The 18,043-nt window shown below is 40.0% G+C and overlaps 1 protein-coding gene and 1 long non-coding RNA gene across 4 annotated transcripts in view; one reads left to right on the top strand and one right to left on the bottom strand.

Annotated features, from left to right (window-relative positions):
- The window catches only part of fhl3a (four and a half LIM domains 3a), a 225,585-nt gene that overhangs the window by 182,818 nt on the left and 24,724 nt on the right, over positions 1–18,043 (bottom strand). The window lies entirely within an intron of this gene.
- The window catches only part of LOC138741539 (uncharacterized), a 75,299-nt gene that overhangs the window by 50,195 nt on the left and 7,061 nt on the right, over positions 1–18,043 (top strand). Inside the window, exon 1 of one of the 3 annotated variants that reach the window (XR_011343562.1) lies at positions 4,650–4,750. The exons of 1 other annotated variant lie outside the window; for it this stretch is intronic. This is a non-coding gene — a long non-coding RNA (uncharacterized lncRNA). Of the gene's footprint in view, positions 1–4,649; positions 4,751–4,781; positions 4,843–18,043 lie in introns of those variants that run through there. One more of the 3 variants, XR_011343564.1, reaches the window with a different exon arrangement.

The following is an 18,043-nucleotide window of genomic DNA, read 5'->3' as shown; positions in this document are numbered from 1 at the left end:
ATGCTTTTAGCACTTCCATAGACTGTCAAATTGTGGAACAGATACCTAATGACTGGATATCACCCCTGTCAATTTGTACTGAACGTGGCCCCAATGCTCTTTGAGCCTAAATCCTTCCTCGGGAAGGTTTCACCTTGAAACGTTGACCATTCTTTCTCTCTCACACCAGCACTATGGGTGTCACAGAAGATGGAGAGGATGTGAAGAACAGGGAGAAAGATCCCAATTTCACTCAAAGCAACAAGCTCCTCTTCAGAGAAAGACATGGCTATGGCACTTATTTCCTCCTTTGTTCTGGTGGGAGGGAAGGTTAGTGTGGTTCTGCTGAGGCTTGTCCTCATTGCTTTCCCTAACCCCCTGCTTCACTTGCTCCTGCCATTCTTTAGATTGTGTCCCCATTCCTAAGACGCAGCATACAACGATAAAATCTCTGCAGCTACTGCCTACACAATACAAGGCACTCCCTGGACTGAGGCGGGCAACAAAACCTCATTTTTAGCAGACTAATGTTGTCCCCCACAACTCTGGTGACTCTCCTTTTGTTGGCACTATATAATAGAGTTAATTTTCAGAATGAATACAAACCTATTCAACCTATATCACTTGTGTAGCCTGCTGCTTCATTGGGGTCTATTATGCCAAGATGAGGGTTTCAAAGCCTCAAAGATGAAGGAAGAAAGGAAACTTGCATTCTCCCTTTGTGCATGCAATCCATGCAAGAGCAGGTAAAATGGTGGCTTCCATGAAGGAGCTAATGGAATTCACTACTGACAGTAGTCTGAGAATGATCAAAGCTATTTCAAGCAGCCATCCATTCTACTTTAAAAACTATGCGCTGATTAAATGAAAAGAGACATCTTCCACATTCTCTATGTTAACATCAGTATTGCGTGACCACAGTATTGCGGTCTTGTTGAAAGGTGACTGCAAGATCATTTATCCTGCAGTTTACCTTGAATGGATCAAAATAATTGAAAGAGAGTGAAACCCTGATCTCTCAATTTGAGTAGATTAACTTTAAACAAAGTTGTTTTCATGATCTGTTTGAAAGCATGTATGAAAAAAAACATTTGCCCTTTCATTAATTACATTTTATACAATCTTCCTTCCTCTTTCTCTCCAACTTCATTGCCTCACTTTCTCTTTTCATAAATCCATATTCCTCCATGCTTTTCTGATAACATCAACTCCTATTAGATAGAGCTTCTCATATTAATGATCAGCTTGCATTATCTCTAGTGCAGTAAACATTAATAAACCTATTATGGTACTGATGGCCACAAAATGGCACTCAATTTCTTATTGACAAAACACACATAGCAATTGGTCGTCTAGAAGGAGAAGCTCACTCACCCTGGCACAAGCACGAATGAAGCACCTTGCTGAACATCTAAGCTCACATTTGATAACTATCAATAAAAATATTCACGGCCCATGTCCATTCCTCTTTCAATGCTCTGTCCTAAATGATAAGTGGACCCTGATTTATGGATTCATCCAAACTTCAGCTAATGGATAACAATACCTTTAATAGTAACAATAAATCGGTCACTTTTTAAAGAACTCACTCACAAAGGCTGATGGGTAGGATTCTAATGGGGTTGTTTCACTGCAAGAAAGGGTTGTTAGTGTGCAGGGTTGATAGCAGCAGAGCAGCAAAACCCTACCACAAGGACAAATACTCTGCTCCATTCACAATGTTATCCAACTTTGTACAATGGAAGTGGGAATAAGTTTGCAGAGATCCCACCAACAAGAGGCCAATATTAGGAGCTGGGAATTCAGTTCCTGTATAGAACTCACATGAACTGCATGAAACTTTTACGTCTAGCCCTTCTTACATAGGGTTTGCTCCTTCATAATTCAAGAAGGTGCTTTTAAAGCCTTCTGTCAGCCCACAAGGAGTTCCATTACTCCCTGACGCCTGTGTAAATTCTTGTCCTAGATCATCTCTACCACTTTTTCTTTTTGCCAATCCTACCAACTCATTAATCATTCTGTAGTTAAAGATCACACTATCATCAATGCCACCAAATTTCACATCTGTGAACTTACTAATCATATCTCCTATATTCATATTCCAGATTGTTAATGTGCATAAATAAACAGCAAGAATTCAGCTCCACCACCTCTGAACACCGTTGTTCATAGGTTTCCAACCAGTAAAACAATTCTCAACCACCACCACCAAAATAACTTTGTATCTAAATTGTCAATCTATCATGAACTCTACAGTATCTTTTGGATGAAAGTCACATCTGGGACCTTGTGAAAGGCTGTACTAAATTCTATGTAGATGATATAAACTGTGCTCCTTTCATCAATCAACCTACCCTGTTACCGCCGCGAAGAACGCAATCCAATTAGTTAGAAAGGATCTCCTCACAACAAAGCCATGCTGACTATTCTTGATTCATCTCTACCATTCCACATGTCAAATAAGCCTGTCCCTTGAACTATTTTTTCCAATATTTTTCCAGTTTTTGATGTTAGACTCACTGAACTGTAGTTACCAATGAGCTCATAGTATGCCCCAATAGTCTAATATAATTCAGATAGCAATGTACTCTTGGCTGTTGCATATCTTGGTGAGATACCAATGTTGAATCATGCAAATGTTAAAGTGCCTTGGGAATTACTTGACAAAGGGCAGTGAATTCAACCAAATTGTGAACTAACCTTTCCCAATCAACATGAATGTTTTTGTCGAACCAGTCCTTGTTTTTCCTGGAGGAGAAGCCCAGTACCTCTTCAGTGGATTGAAGTATGGCAGTCTTCAGAGGGTTTCAGGGGACGAGTCCGTGAGGCTGATTGCATCCTCGAGCTTTGCTTTGAGGTTTGCCTGGAAGTTTCCTCTCACTTCATCTGACTGCAAGTTTCCAACATTGAACCTCTTTCTGGGGGTTTACTGTTCCTGGACTTTGGCTTGAAGTGAAGGTTGAGCTTGCAGCGAACAAGCCGGTGGTCAGTGTTGCATTCCGCACTGGGCATGACCCTGGTGTGGAGCACATCTCATTTGTCTCTCTCTCGCACCAGGACGTAGTCCAGGAGGTGCCAGTGTTTGGATCGGGGATGCATCCAGGTAGTCTTCAGGCTGTCCCTCTGCTGAAAAAGGGTGTTTGTAATGACAAGCCGCTGTTCTGCGCAGAGCTCCAACAGGAGTTGCCCATTGTCATTGCACTTGCCGACACCATGCTTGCCCAGGATTCCTGGCCAGGTTTCTGAGTCTTTGCCGACACGAGCGTTGAAGTCGTCAAGGATGACAACCTTGTCGGCTGTAGGGGTGCGTTGAATGAGGTTGCGCAGATCAGTGTAGAACTTGTCCTTTTTTGCTGGTTCCGCCTGGAGGGTTGGAGCATAGACACTGATGAGGGTGATGCGACGCTTGTTTTGAAGGGGGAGTCGCATGGACGTGATCCGGTCTGAGTGGCCTGTCGGGAGATTTTCGAGTTTGGAGGCAATGGAGTTCTTGACCATGAAGCCTACACCAGATAGTGTCGTTCATCCATAGGCTTGCCAGACCAGTAAAGTGTGTAGCCCGCGCTACGTTCTTGGAGGCTGCCTACATCTGCAAGGCAGACTTCACTGAGAGCGGCTATGTCGATGTCAAGTCTGAGGAGTTCATGTGCGATGAGGGCAGACTGACGTTCAGATCGGTGGCTGTCAGCCTTGCCTAGCATGGTTCTGATGTTCCAGCATGCTAGCTTGAGTTTGTGTGCATCATTAAGGGGCAGGACGTGGAGGGGGAGGACGTGGACCTGTCCTCAGGCCTGCGCAAAGGAGCTTTTAGGTGGAGTGCAGTGTGCCTCACCCTTTACACCCATGGTTCATGTGCCGTGGCCAAGCAAGCTGGGACATGGCAGCAAGGTCCTTGGGTCGTAGGTTTTATATCGGAGTGGCCTTCTCCTATGCAGGTTTCATACCCGGGCTGTAGGGGCCTGCCTCCCCTCCTAGGTCGGACCATACCTGGTCCGATTGGTACAGGTATAACATGAATGACAGCAGACAATACATCATCTTCTGGATGGAGATGCTCAAAATAGCTCCCTTGTTCCCTGGATAATTACAGTCAGTGTAGTTCACAAATGGAAAGGTGTCTCAATTTTGAGGCATACAAATAAAATAAAAGAACATTTGTCCTGCAGAGAATAGACATGATCTATCTTGGCCATTTAGGTCCACATGAAGTCATCCATTAATCCTTCCTGCAAAATATCTTAGGCGCCTGTCTGTCTTCCTGGCAAAGATTTCCTTTTAATTCTGTTATTACCATTAGTATCAAACCAAAATAGTGTTAAATCATGCAAAAACAGTTTATCAGATAAATGTTGGTGAATGTTACTTCATTGTTGCACTGGATTATATGACCTCCTTTCTTGAAACATTGTAAGTGCACATGGAAAACAACAGGATGAACTTGATTGTGATTGGCTAGAGATTTGCCACCGGTCAACCCTTACACTTGCCAATGAAAAGTGGCCAATTGGTGATATCGATCCATCACTTAGAGAGGGACGTCCTAGAGAGGAGTCATTGCAGGCAATTAGGAGTTTACTCCTGCAATCATCAAACATTCACAATGAGCGCATGCTCTCTTTGGCTGAGAGTTTCAGAGAGAATCAATTGCTAATACCAATGGCATTCTTAAGTTCTACGCCTCTGTATTGCATCACAGTAACACAAAGTAAATTGAAATGGACATACTGACACAAATGGCTCCCACGCTTCTTCAGGAGTTCATCCACATTGAGTGAGGAGTTGATATCCTTTATCTCTAGCTTTAAGTCAGTCATTGCTTATGGATAGAGCATGTTCACATTTGAATGGATGGAAAAGGAAAATGTAACTGAACTTTTATTTAAAAAATGTTTTAATAACTTTTGTTAATTAATGTTTTCAATAAGTTTATCTTTTAATGTTAAAACCTTCTTAACCATTTAAATCTGCTTATCAGGGGCATTTAGGAAGAGTTGTAATGACCATTGACAGCACAGGATTAGATTTTATTTACTATTATTGTAACCTGTTCAGAGAGGAAGTGAAAAGCTTTCCTTTGCATGTCAATCAGCAAACAAAGAGTTGTCATACTCTGCAAGAAAAAGGAAAACGAAAGTCCTTTCAGAGACCACAGGTAGTCGAGGGCTAATGCTGTCTTCTCCGACGTAGCCTCCCTCGCATCGATGGGGATGCTCTCAAACTCAAGCCCTGGTCCTGATTTTTGGAAGATGTCGGAAGCTATTGATGCCTAGCAGGAGGACTGCTTTGCATTCCACCAACTCAATGCGTGGGTCCTGATTGCTGCAAGTTGTCGGTCCAAGCTGTCAACAGCAGAATCAAAACAGGCTCATGGCATCAGCCACCAAAGGACTAGTCATCGCTCACTGATTGATTGGCATGTTGGAGGAGTTGCAGCAGTGAGACCTCCAGAATTGGAGCAAGGGTTGTGGAAGGCCATCATGTCTGCAGGAATCATCGGTGAGAGTGAAAGGTATTTGTTCATCAAGCAATATTCAACCAAGAAAGAAGCTGCACATTTATTCAACTCCTGAAAGAAAATATCCAAGCTATAACAACACAGAAAAAGAAAATAATGATTACTAGACCTATGTGGCCTTGGATTATCTCAAAGTTCTTTACAGCCAATGAAATAATTTTTATTGCACTCACTGATGCAGGAAAGTCTCGACAAGTTGGGCACAATGAGCAAGGACAAAGGTTTGAACTAGCAGATAATATTTTATTACATTGATTGTGGGGTAAATACTGCCCAGATGGCTGGGGCTTCCTTTGTTTCTCTTCAAAATAGTGCCAATGCCTTTCACCCTTCTTACCGACATTGATTTCTTCAAAATTACAATAAATGGAATGGAGTCTGAACAGACCTCACACAAGGAAAATGGCTCTGATTTTAGAGATCAATTATCTCAGCATGAAGTCAATGCTGTAGCATTTCCTCAGGAACCTTATCAAGGTCAATCATCTTCAAAGGTGATCTTGCTTAGAGTCAGAGTCATACAGCAGGGGAACAGGCCATTCAGCCCATAGCATCCATGCTGACTCAAGAATTTATCTTTTATTCTGGTTAACCAACACTTGGTATGTTTCTTTCTAAGCTTAGGTGCCAAGCATAGGCCTAGCCGGCACCAAGGGGGGGGGGGGATTTGGGGGCATTACCTACCCAAATGAGTCATTGTGATCCTCCCATCTGTAGCACTAGGATCACTAGTGTCATTAGGGTCACTAGTCTCCACGCATTATAAGCACGTGTCTTTATCTGTTACATTGGAGAGAAGGGGAAGTGTGACGGCATCGCATGCAGAGGTTCATGGCAGTTATGGCACCCACTCCCACGCTCCCCGTTCCCCCGCTGAGTGAGTATTTTGAACATCAGCTTCTTTCTCCACCCTCACTCCCCACCCCCCTCACTGCAGTTATCCTAATGTCCCCGATTAGACTTGTTCTGATGCCGACCCTAAGTTGAAGGCACTAAGGGGGCCAGGCAGCTTTCTCGTAGAGAAAAGAACGAGGGTTTAGATCAGGCCCCTTTTCTGAGATTCAAGAAAGGTTTCAAACCTCGAACATTGACTGTCCGTTTCCCTCCATGGGTGTTGCACGATTCCTTGAATCCCTCTATCTTCTCATTGATTGCTCAAGATCACAGCATCTACAGGCTCATCTGTTGCAATTTATGTGAATGTTTCTTAAGCCCTGTGAGAGGCAATGCATTCTGGATTCCAATCACTTTCTGGGAGAAAATGTTCTTCCTTCTCACCTTCCTCAATCTCTTGCACATTCCACTATGGTCTCTAGCTTTAAATTCCTCTGCTGTAGGGAAGGGATCCTAACTACAAACACTTTTGTTCAGATGACCAAAGCCTGTGCTGGTGTACTGAAGGCAACCTTCCTAGTATCCATTGGTCAGAATTGAGGATGCCACTGACCCTTCCATGGTGTTTGCATCCTTTCCGATAACAAATCCATCCAGGCTCACATGCAAGACTTTCGTGTTTCACTCATATGTAAGATGACGAGGAGAGCTTTCAGATGCAAACTGGCCTCATTTGACATTCAATGGCATCATTCTGGACTGTGGATCAGGGGTTGGGGGAGTTCACCAGAAACTTGCATAAACTGGCTATAATAACCAAATCCCATGAGTAAATTTAACAAACTGAATATTAATTTTAAATGAGAATTCAGTTGATTTCTGAACTTCAATAATGAAGCTAATCATTTGTTTCAGGAAAACTGGTGGGAATATTTTCCCAAGTTTCACTCAGAGCTATCATGCACGTCAGGCCATTCCGATACTGATCCGATTTATCAGAAAATGTTTCAATGCTCCTCTGCACCTTTCAAATATTTCCTGTGCTTTATTTCCAGTGAACAGTCATAAATATCATTCCTAACCAAAACAATGCAGAAATTTTGTTAACTTGGTGACTTTCTCCAGTTTCTTTCTTCCTTTTTTCTCTCCTTCTCCTTCCTCAATAAAGCAATCAGTAGAAGTTCACCTCAGTCTTATTGCAAGCCAAATATTGCGCATTCTTACTGCCAGCATTAGTCACTTCATTGCAAGATATGAAGCCAATATTCCACTTCCCCAGCAAAGTCTTCTCTGATCTATCACTGCTCAAGATTGCTTGGTAGAAGAGACCAGAGATCACATCTTGCCTACATGACACCACTACATCCCATCAAACTAGGGTGGCCATTCCAAAGGAAAACATGGTCATTGGTTACCATATATCATTATACACACACATAGTACATTGCGTTTGTTGTTTTTGCAATACTATTTAAATTAAACAAATGGAAACATAATTTATATAATATACACACACACACACACACACACACACACACACACACACACACACACACACACACACACACACACACACACACACACACACGTGTGTGTGTTGTCCTCGTTTGGAATGGCAAACCTACATCAAACGGAACCAGTGTGATGAATCTTGTATTGTTATTGAGTTATAGAAAAGGATACTGGAGGGAGTTACATCTGTAGAGAGTCAGATTAATGATTCAGATTTATTGTCAGAGTACATACAGGACATCACATACAACCTTGAGATTCATTTTCCTGCAGGTGAGGAAGAATTACCACTTCTTGGTAGTGCAAAATAAACTGTACTCAAAACACGTGTAGACAAAGAAATGTAAACAAACTGTGCAATACAGAGAGAGAGAGAAAAAAATCATTAAAATGCAAAAGTAAGAGTCCTTAAATAAGTCCCTGGTTGAGTTTGTTGTTGAGGAGTCTGATGGTGGAGTGGGTAGCACTTGGTGGTGTGAATCTTGTGTCTCCTATACCATTTTCTTGATGGTAGCAGTGAGAATAGAGTGTATGCTAGGTGATGTGAATCCTTAATAATTGCTGCTGCTCTCCGATGGCAGCATTTCCCATAGATGTTCTCCATGGTGGGGAGGGTTTTACCTGTGATGTCCTGGACCGTGTCCACTACCTTTTGCAGGGCTTTATGCTCTATTATGCTTTATTGGTATCCCCATACCAGACTATTATGCAGTCAGTCAGCACACTTTCCACCACACATCTGGGTTTTCAATGTTAGACCAAATGTTCGCAAACCCCTGAGGAAATAGAGGCACTGACTTGCTTTTTTCACAATCCCGTCTGTGCTTAGGTCCAGGAAAGACCTTCTGAGATACTGACTCCCGAGAACTTAAATTTGCTCACCCTCTCCAGTGAGTGGATAATTATCAGAAGTGAGGCAGATTGGGATAAGAAAGTAATGCCTTGACAGAGAGGGTCAGGGTGCTGTGCTTTACACTTGCCAGTTCCTTGTGCAGGACTTTCTTTATCTCGTTGGCATTGGCAATGTTGAGAGCCCTGATGCTGTGTTTCCATAACAATGGGCATAACATTAAAGCTAAGGTGCTTGTGTAGCTGTTTAAGAGATCCTCCGGGTGGTTTTTGTTTTCTCCAATTCCAAAGCAAAATACTGCAGATAAACATGTCTGAAACACCTATAGAGCAGACACAACTTAATGATCTTGAATCTGAATCACAAACAGCATGTGTTTTATTGCAACACACAGCTAATGTCAAACGTGTCTGCTAACTTTCCTGTTAAGCCCTTTGGGTCATTCTGCTATATTTAAGGGAACAGTTATTGAGGTGATGAAATAAAAAGAAGCATTAAATGACAAATCAAAAGCAAAACTTTGTTTAAAGATCTCAATGAACCAAATATTCTTAAGTGGAAAGATTCCAAATTTTCTATTAGAAACATAACATAGATCTCAAGAAGCAATAAGATCTGTGTTTGTTGTTCCATAAAAAGAGTCTGGGAAAAGTAAAATAAAGATTTCAGAGCACACTAAAGCTGAGTATTTTGAGTGACTGGGTGCTTTCCAGCAACATTAGAGCAAGTGTCACAACCTTCAATGAGACTTTCCATCCAGATACTCAGCAAAACAAAGAGGCAGATACTTTGAACTGCAGAGAAATAATGATCAGCACCATCTCTCACGTCAAAAAAAAAATTAACCCTTAAATTAGAAGGGGTGGAAAAAAATAAATGGGATTCCAAACATCTCCATTTATGGAATAGGATCATTGAAAATGCATAATTACCTCAAGTCTCATCCAAAAATAAATTAAACAGCATCTCTTGAGATTATGGAGATTAAGTCCATAATGTCACACAGGGCATCTTCTTGATGAAAAATCCATGGTAATCAACAGATCCAATGAAACAATCTAAAACCGAAGGAGCAGTAACTGATCACTTGATTAGGCACATTGTAGCCTTCTGGATTCAACAATTTCAGGAAATTATTTTATTATTTCCATTTACAACTCCTCTAGATCCACTTTATTTCTCTTGCTCACTTCCAGCCTGTGATAGGGCAGATTCTATCACCAATGTGTCTATGTACAGATGGTAGTGTAGGATGACTGTGATTGGCTGAGAGTGTAGCCACACCTACTGGCAGGTCTTAAAGGATTGCTCCTAGCCAGACCAGGTCATTCTGGACTGGTCGACCTACTTGTGATATGCTCCAGTCTTTTAGTTAATAAAAGCTTTGGTTTGGATCAACAAGTCTTTGGTTCTTTCGACGCGCTCTACACAGCTATTGGTCATTTTTTTCCCCACTTTCCATTCTTCCTTCTTCATACTGACTTCATCTTTTGCTCTTTTCCTCACATCTTTCCTTGCATCTTAAGGAAAAAAAAAGTGGGGGTGGGTGTTGAGTTAGTTCCTCAGCACTGAAGCCTGCCCTGTCACGATCTATCCCAAGCCTCACCTCCTCTTTATTTAATTTCGATGTACAAGATGGTACGAGGCCCTTCCCTGTGTGCAATTACCCCTAATTAACCTACAAACCCCATACATTTTCTTTACTATTTCCACATAACTCTCAACTTTCAGAACTTTCAAAAATGTATCTACTTAAACATCCCCAATCATCTAGTCTTCAGTGTAGAAAATTCCAAAGATCCACCATCCTCTATGGGAAACTCCTACGTGCCTCAGTTTTAAATCACCGTCCCCCAATCTGCTCACCATAATCATTTCATTTGAGAATGTTTTGCATGATACTTGAGGCATAGATAGGGTGGGCAGCCAGCACCTGTTTCCTTGGGCAGGATCAGCAAACACCAGAGGACATATGTACAAAGTTAAGGGAGGGAAGTTTAGGGGAGATATCAGGGGTAAGTTTTTTTTTGACAGAGTTGTGAGTACCTGGAATGTCTTGCAGAGTTGTGAGTACCTGGAATGCCTTGCCAAGGACAATGATGGAACCTGAAACATTGGGGGAATTTAAGAGACTCTTAGACAGACACGTGGATGAAAGAAAAATAGAGGGTTATGGGGGAGCAAGGGTTTAGTACTTTTTGTAAAGGAAGGGATATACAGGGCAGCACAACACCGAGGGCTGAAGTGTACTGCCCTGTATTGTTCTATGTTCTATGTACTACATTTTTCAAACAGGTTGATATACAGGTAGTCACCGACTTATGACCTTAATGTGGACTGAAGAATGGACGAACGTTAGAATTTTGCCCGCGCGTGTAGACTACCGAAGTCTTAAAGAAAACTTTTTAATCAAATCTTATTTTCGTCGAAGATTTGACGATAACAACTTAAAGCTTCCTGAATTTGTTGATTAACCTTGACGAATATTTCCGCATTTTGGTACATGCCTTCCTTGTTAGTTGGTGTTCTGGAGTCCCAGGGCTGGGCATGGCCATCTTGATTCCTGTTCACATACTCGAGTCTTCAGTTGGCACATGCATGAGTCTTTGGTGGGTTTGCACATTGGTGTTCAGTTAGTGCATGCATGAGAGTTAAGCAGCCTGATGATATTGAAATCATACAGTGAACCCTCACACATGCGTCAACTGAACACCAAGACACGAACCCACCATTCATGTGTCAACCGAACATGTGCACAGGAATCAAGATGGCTGCACCCAGCTCCGGGACCTTGGAAAGCCAACTAACAAGGTAAGTATGCACATTTTGGCTCTTACATGCCTGAATCCCTATTATAGTTTGTGAATTACAATATAAACTGCACAAATTTTGTATTTTTTAAATATATTTTTAAAAATTCAGTTGTATATGCGGATGGACACAAGTCGCAGAGGTTGCAAGCTGGAGAGCACCTGTATTTGTATTTATCAATATTCTGAAATATTTCATCACATATTTTGAGATCTTCTGGTGAAAACATCTCAACATCTAACCTGTCATGCTCCTTCAGGATCTTGTCTGCTTTAATAAGATCACCCCTTATTCTTCTAAACTTCAAAGTTTACAAATGTAATTTCTTTAAGCCACTCCTGTTTAGGCAATTCTCTCATACTGGAATCGTACATCAATAATTTTAACTGATTGGCTTAGTTGTGGGATGGAGATCTCACACAAGATTAAATGGAGAAAATAAATAATAAGAAAAGGCTTCTATTTTCAATGCATATCAATGATTTAGGTTCATAACATTGAGACTTTTGCAATGTCTCATCTCTTAGAGGTGCTTAACTCACTCCAAACCTGAAGGTTGCACTGTTCAGCCAACAAACCAATTCATTAATTACTTTCCAGATCATAGTAAAATGTTATATTACCAATGAATGTATGGAAATATATTAATGTATGCAAATATAGCAACCTGTTTGATAATAGCTACATCTTACAAAAGCCCAGTATGAATATTCAATTATTCTACTTTGTTCAAGGAACCACAACACCCCCAGCACACGCACTGTTCTCACTGCTGCCATCAGGAAAAAGGTATAGGTGCCACAAGACTCACACCACTAGGTTCAGGAACAGCTGTTACCCCTCCACTGTCAGACTCCTCAATGACAAACTCAATCAGGGACTCATTTAAGGACTTTTACTTTTGCACTTTATTGATTTTTTTCTCTCTGTATTTCAGTTTGTTTACGTTTCTTTATTTGTTTACATGTGTATGGTGAATACAGTTTTTTGCACTCCCAGTAATTAATAATTGTGCTTCACCTGCAGGAAAAAGCATCTCAGTGTTGTATGCGATGTCATGTATGTACTCTGACAATAAATCTGAAATCAAAACTCGAGAGTGAGCCATTTGCCATAAAAGTGGCTTGAGCTTAAAATGCTGCAAAAACAAAATGTCTTTAACGTCAATCCTAACAAACAAGGGAACATTGGTGTAATGTTCCATGAGAAGGTCGTTACGACCAATGGAACAAAATGTCCTCACCTGACCTGACTCCATTTAAATTAGTGAATAAAAGTGATTACATTACTGAGGGATATAATTGAGTGATTATATACTGAGAACAATAAATTGCAGGGAATGATTTTAGCTCATTCAGGTTATGTAAACTTCAGGTACTCTCGGCCAGCCATTTTCAATCTTATTTTGTCTTTGCTTCCCCCCCCCGCGCCCCCCCCCCCCTCCCGGGACTCTGCTGATGAAGTTTCCCTGTGAAGCATTTATAAGTATTGATTTCTTCTGTACTTCTAACAGCAGCATAAAAAAAACAAAAGAAGGTGAAGTGAAAAGAAATGAAGGCTTTTACTGAAAAAAAATGTCAGAGGAACTTGTCCACCTCGCAGTGTCCATCGGAGGTAAAGATATATTACCAACATTGCAGGCCTGAGCCCTTCCTCAAGGCCATGTTCAAGCCCTTCCTCAAGTTTGTCTGTGTGTTTTTAAGTACAATCTGCAGACTTCGTGTTTTATAACCATATAACCACTTACAGCACAGAACAGGCCAGTTGCTGTAACAATCCCCACCCTCCTACTCCCACTGACCAGCACCAGCCCATACCTCTCCAGCCCTCTCCTCTCCATGTAACTATCCAGTTAAATGTAACCAATGATCCCGCCTCGACCACGACTGCCGGAAGCTCATTCCACATCCCTACCACCCTTTGCATAAAGAAATTTCCCCTCATGTTCCCCTTATAATTTTCCCCCTTCAATCTTAAACCATGCCCTCTAGTTTGAATCTCCCCCACTCTTAATTGAAAAAGCCTATCCATATTTACTCTGTCTGTCCCTTTTAAAATCTTAAACACCTCAATCAAGTCCTCCCTCAATCTTCTATGCTCCAGAGAAAAAAGCCCTAGTCTGCACAACCTTTCCCTGCAACTCAAACCTTGAAATCCTGTCAACATTCTCTTGAACCTTCTCTGCACTCTCTCTATTTTGTTTATATATTTCCTATAATTTGGTGACCAAAACTGTACACAGTACTCCAAATTTGGCCTCACCAATGCCTTGTACAATTTCATCATAACCTCCCTACTCTTGAGTTCAATACTCCAATTTATGAAAGCCAACATTCCAAGGCTTTTATTTAAATGTGATGTGGCCCCCATTTAGAATGGCTACTTGGGGGGAGGGGGGTGTAGCCATGCAGAGGATCTGAGCAGACGTGTTTTGAAAGAGGTCTCCATAAACAGTATTAAAAAGATGATTTGAAAGCTCAATAATCAGAATTTCATCATTAAAAATGGATACAACTTGTTCTAAACAGCCAAGGAAACTGAAAACAAAAACTTAAGAAGCAATAGCTCAGCCAGGAACATCAAGTGAAAGCCCACAGGAGGGGTCCTGGATCCGGCTGAGTCCAGCAAAGCTGGGGTGTGGGGGGGGATGGTGGTCAGCTTAAGATATAGGTAACACCCTGATTAAGATGGAAACTTTGTTCAGTCATTTTTATAAGGGTTCAATTAGCGATAAGAAACATAACGGAAATTATATCGGAAAATAAAGAAATCATGCAAGATTTAATGGAATAAATGACTCAAGTGGAGGGTGAGCTGGATAAAACAGAAGACATGCTAAAGGCTGTAGAAGAAAAAGCAAAAGCATGGGACACAGGCAGAAAAGTAATGATGGACAAGATCAATCATATGGAACATTTCAGCAGATATAACAATGCAAGAATCATTGGACTGAGAGAAGGAATCGAGGGGAAAGATCCAGTGAACTTCTTTGAAACATGAATCCCACAGATGCTGGGTCAAAACAAGTTAAATGCCAAGCTGCAAATTGAAAGGGCGCACGGGACCCTTGAACGCAGAAGAAACAGTGATCAATGACCACAACCAGACCTGGTAAGACTTTTAAGTCACCGGGAGTGAAATGCAATCTTGGAAGAAGCATACGAATATTCATAAAATAACAATGGCCCATTTGTGGTGGGCAATGAAAAAGTAATGTTTTTTTCAGGACTTCAGCCCTGACTTGGTCAAACAAAGAAAAGAATTTGATGAGGTAAAGAGACCACTGAGATCCAAAACTTAAAATATTAATTGATTCACCCAGCAACTTTGAGGATCGATGTCCCAGAAGATAATTGGTGAATTTTCAGGAATAAAGAAAATGTGGAAGCGTTTTTACAAAAGTTGTGAAGAGATTTGAGCTGCTAGATAAGAAGATCAAAAAGATTAGTTTGGAGCAGGACTAAATGAAGGATTCACCTTTTTTTCTATTTTGTAGTACTGAGCTAACTTGTTTTTGCTGTTAAAAGAAAAATTACATAATATTTATGGAGAGCTCTGGAAAGAAAGGAAGGTGGTGAGGCAAGTGGCAGGGTGGGGACCCTGATTTAAGGGGGAAAATGGGGCCGGGAGAGGAGTAGTTTTAAAAAATGATATTGAAGGGGAGGGGGGTCTTCTTCGGAAGATTCCGCGGACTTTTTCGTAGGCTTCCATGCTCTATTGTTTACTTCACCATCAGAGCTATGGATGTGTGTGTGCGTTTCTTAAAGTGAAATATGTATGTTTCTTAAAAGGGAAAGGGTTCTTGAAAGGAGAATGTCATAATATTATTTTTTAAAATTGGAAAGAGATTATTTTGCTGTACAATATTTGTTTAAAAATGGTATGGATAAAACACTAATGTTTATTAGTCTTAATAGCAATGGGTTAAACAGAAAAAAGTTCTTGGCATACCTAAAGAAATTAAAAGCAGATATAATCTTTCAACAGAAAATGCATCTTACTAAACTGGAATATATCAAGTTAAAAAGAGGATGGGTAGGACAAATAATATCATATTCCTTTGGTTCAAAGGTTAGAGAGGTGTTGATTCTATTAATAAAAATACAGTAGTATTAACAGAAGATCCAGAAGATCATCGATTAACCACCCAGAAGGTATGTAATGGCGCATTTTAAGATTTATGGAGAAGCATGGACATTTATGAATAATTATGCCCCAAATTATGACAAGGAAGCCTTTTTGAAGGATATCTTCTTAAAAACAGCAGAGGGAAGACAAAATATATTGGTTGGAGGAGATTTTAATTTTTGCTTGTACCCAATACTAGATCAAACTGCAAGAATAGTAACGAGGGTGAAAGTGGCAAAAACCACAATTTTGTTTTGAAGGATTAAAACCTTATCAACATATGGAGACAATTAAATCCCACAGAGAGAGACTACTCCTTTTACTCAAGAATGCATGATTCATATACAAAGATTGATTTATTTTTAATGTCTGTCCAGTTAAAAAGTAGAGTGATAAAAACAGAATACCTATTGAGGCTTCTGTCAGATCACTCACCACTATTACATTTATGGAAAAGCAAGAAAATGGAGCCTCAATCTTACGCTGCTTAAAAGAACAGACTTCTGTGAGTTTATAAAGAGACAGATAAAAATATTTTGTGAAACAAACCAGCTGTCTAGTAATAATAGTTTTTTTTTTATATGGGACAAGCTCAAAGCATATTTGAGGGGACAAATTATATTCCATACAAAGAATGTTAAGAGAGAATATATGGCAGAAGTAAACAGTTTGGAGAAGGACATTATAGAATTAGAAAAAAAAATCAAAGAACAGGACCACACGAAGAATACTGATAGCTGGAGAATAAAAAGCTAAGATATAATACAATACAAACATAGAACAGAAAAAGCTACATTAAAAACTAAACAACAATTTTATGAGTTAGGTGAATGGGCACAAAGTCCTATCTTGGCAAATTAAAGGAGAGGAGTCATCAAGAATGATAAACGTGAAAAAAAAACAGAGACAGACACTCTAATATATAAACAAAAGGAAATCAATAACATATTTAGACAATATTACTCAATACTATACAAATCAGAATTACGAGAAGTTGAGAATGAAATGGAAAATATTTTGTCGAATGTTGAACTTCCAAAACAAGGAGAGAAATGATAGAACAAGACATTCCCTTTACAAGAGAAGAAATTGAAAATGCCCTGGGTACCCTACAGGCTAATAAATCACTGGTGGAGGATGGATTCCCACCTGAGTTTTATAGACCATTCAAAGAATTATTAATGCCTCTGATAATGGATGTTCTGGATCAAGCAGTAGAAACCCAGACCCTCCCGGAATTATTCTTAACCGATTTTTACAGTATTACCAAAAAAAAGGGACCCATTATAAACTTCATCATATAAACCAATCTCTCTGCTAAAATGCCAGTTATAAGATACTAGCAAAGGCTGGCTGATAGATTAGGACAATACCTACCAAAACTGATACATACAGACCAGGTAGGATTTGTTAAAGGAAGACATTCCTCTAATAGTCTAGGACAGGGGTGGGCAACCATTTAAAAAAAAACTCACATTCCACTTTAAGTAATCCCTATGCCATAGGTGCTCTGTGATTGGTAAGGGATTAGTTAAGGTGGTATGTGAGTGGAAAGAAAAAAGTTTGAAAACCATTGTTTTAGTCATACCTAATTGACTTATTATGTGCACGGTTTCATAACTCCAAAGGAAGTGGGCTAATGACAATTTGTCTCAAGCAAAATATTTCAATAATAATTGGGTCTAGAGCAGTGGTTCTCAAACTTCTCTTCCCACTCACATATCACCTTAAACAATCCCTTACTAATCACAGAGCACTTATGGCATAAGGATTACTTAAAGTGGAATGTTAGTTTTAAAAAAAATGTTTGCCCACCCCTGGTCTAGGAAGATTATTTATTATAATACACATGGCAAAATTCAAATGGAATCCAAGTATTACGGTCTCCCTGGATGTGGAAAAGCATTCGACCATTTGGAGTGGCCCTTTCTATTTAAATCACTGGAAACATTTGGCATAGGTAGAAATTTTATTATCTGGATATAAACCATATCATAAACTACAAGCCAAAATTATAACTAATAATCAGATAACAGCAATGTTCCCCTTGAGTAGATCAAGTTGACAGGGATGCCCTCTGTCTCCAGTGTTTTTTTTTAAATTTTAGCAATTGAACCACTGGCGGAGATAATAAGAAGGGATCTGAATATAAAGGACTTCAAAGTTGGACAAGAAGAACACAAAAATTAGCCTATTTGCTATACCTATACCCAGTTAAAACTTTGGAAAAAATACAAGGAACACTTGAAAAAATGTGGAAGAATATCTGGTTATAAAATAAATATGGACAAAAGTGATAATGCCAATGGCACATTTTGTATAGGAAAAATACCAAAAATTAAGTAAATTTAAATGGAAGATGGATGGAATAAAATATCTTGGAATAGCATCTGATAACAATTTACAAAATCTGT

The sequence above is a fragment of the Narcine bancroftii genome, chromosome 8 (genome assembly GCF_036971445.1).
Source record: "Narcine bancroftii isolate sNarBan1 chromosome 8, sNarBan1.hap1, whole genome shotgun sequence".
In the NCBI taxonomy this organism is placed as follows: Eukaryota; Metazoa; Chordata; class Chondrichthyes; order Torpediniformes; family Narcinidae; genus Narcine; species Narcine bancroftii.
Note: the sequence above shows the minus strand (reverse complement) of the source record. Positions and strands in the feature narration are given on the sequence as shown.